Here is a 2274-nt window from a genome sequence, read left to right as displayed (position 1 = left end):
GGGGGGAGTCCCCGGGATCCCTGGGGGGGTTGAAGAGTCGGGCTGAGCCAGCGCTGAGGGATCTGGGGGAGTTGGGAAGGGTCAGGGGGAGGGTCATGGTTGGGCTGGAGGAGCTGCAAGGGCTTTTCCAACCCAGATGATTCTGTGGGAGCTGAACTGCAGGTATGGCCCGATGCCATCCTGTGGGACAATCCCAGCCTTGCTTACACAAGCACGACCTGTATGGTGTGACACATACTTAGAAAATAACCCCAAAAAGACTGGCCAGGGGTGGCTTGCACAGAAAGACGCTGCCTGCAGGCCCCAGTGTGTTGGGTGTTGAGTTCAGCACTACACACTCCCAACAGCTTCAGAAGAGACAAGAAGGTGTGTGTCGGGCCTGGGGTGGGTGCAGAGCTGGAACACACCAGCACAACCCAAAGGAACTTCGTAAGTCAGAAGTGATCTGCAAGGATGAAAGTCAAGAGGCAGGAGCCAGGCGACCATCTAGCAACAGGAGGGGAACGACAGGCAGAATCGAGAGAAGGAATTGCACCAGGGCAGCGGTCCTGCAGGGGAGGACCCGTGGGGAGCCCAGCCGGGCGTTAGCCTCCTGCAAGCCCCCTCTTCCCAAAGCCGCCCGGCCAGGCCGCAGGCACCCGTGCTGCACGGCACAGCCCAGCATGGCACGGCCCGCTGCGGGGGCTCTGTGCAGCACCCCCCCACCCGCGCTGCACATGGTGGCTGGAGGGAGGATTTCAGGGCAGAGCGGTAGCTGGGAAGACTCTGCCTGCAGGAGGGGAACAGGCACACACACAGATCTGCCTTAGAGAAGCCCTGGAAATCACCAACTGGCTTTTTCCAGATGATCCCCCCACAGCTGATCCATTTGGGCATCAGGAAACATTCCTGTACCGCAGGCTACAGAACAGCTCCTCTGATGGTTGGTTTGCTTCTTGTCATATACAAGATCTGACCTCAGAGCTCCAGGGAAAGGAGACAACCAGACCCCTTCTCACCCTGCTCTTGTACGACAGGCTCTCCAAGCAACCCAGGATTTAACATGAGTTTAGGGGGGCTAAAGAATGGTGCTCCTGTACCTTCAACTGTCTCACTGCAACAGATTAAATCCTTGTCCAAAGATCTGCAGGTAGCTTTAAGAAAATGTGTTAATTGTGTTACCCAGCTACAGGACACAGGAAATGTGAATAGAGGTGTCCGCTCAGGTCTTCTGAAATACTTGGAAACAAGGGGCCACTGTATGTGGGGAGGTTCATCAGTCAGGTTCACTCCTGTAGTTTGGATGAACGTGTTTTAATCCGAGTAAGGTTCTCCAAAAGACAATGTGGAGTTTAGAGAAAGACTAGTTAAGCTAGGCTTTGATAGACCTGTACACGGGGAGAAAAAGCTAAATGAGTGAACCACGCTACGGCCAGAAGCAGGACTCGCAGGTGGCTTGTCTGGTCTCACCGCAGTAATTTGCACGTAACAGAGACTACAGCTTCTAAAAGTTACAGCTGTTTCCCACCAGAGCGTGGTTTTGTTTCTAGCTGGAAAGGAAGGCCTCGGCGCAGGCACCTTGCGTTTGCTGTGAGGAAGGGGAGGGTGTGGCTTGCAGGGGCTCTCCCAGAACTAAGACAAGACAACCCTTGCACAGTCTCGAGCCAGCGACGAGGATCCACGATGCCACTTCAAACTTTAAGCCAAGAGAGCAGCAGCGATGCGGTTCCTACATGGCAACACCAGCACCACCCTCCCACGGCCACATGTCATCAGGGCTTGAATGGAACTTCCCGGGGCTTCAGTTCTTGTTCCCTGGTGGAACAAGACAGCATTTCACGCTGGTTTTACCTCATTCCATCATTCCTAGGTTGATTCTCAGCTAAGAGTTGATTTCACCTATCCAGACACCTACTCCCCACTGGCTGTGGCTGGCCCAGCCCACAGAGCTGTACAAAAAGCACAGTCCCTTACAGTAAATAAAAGTGTGGCCACGGCCCCAGATGCTCATCCCAGAGGCCGAGTTGAGAAACACAGTCTGTAAGGACACACGCTCGCTCCCGTGTTGTCGGGAGGCATCGCGCCAGACCAAGATCAGTTGAACAGGTCTCTTTACCCTTTATTTTAAACAAGGGCAGCGCTAACAAAAGTTTGCTAAGCCTATCTGGGAGGCACACACCGATGTTGGCTGTTAGGCCAGAGCACGGGCACAGCAGTAAACAGGCAAGTTGGCTCCTGTTCCAATAGAAACACCAGACAGAGTTTAATGGTTCTCAAACAGACTACAACAAAGGC

The sequence above is a fragment of the Athene cunicularia genome (genome assembly GCF_003259725.1).
Source record: "Athene cunicularia isolate RWA chromosome 12 unlocalized genomic scaffold, athCun1 chr12_part1, whole genome shotgun sequence".
NCBI lineage: Eukaryota > Metazoa > Chordata > Aves > Strigiformes > Strigidae > Athene > Athene cunicularia.
Note: the sequence above shows the minus strand (reverse complement) of the source record.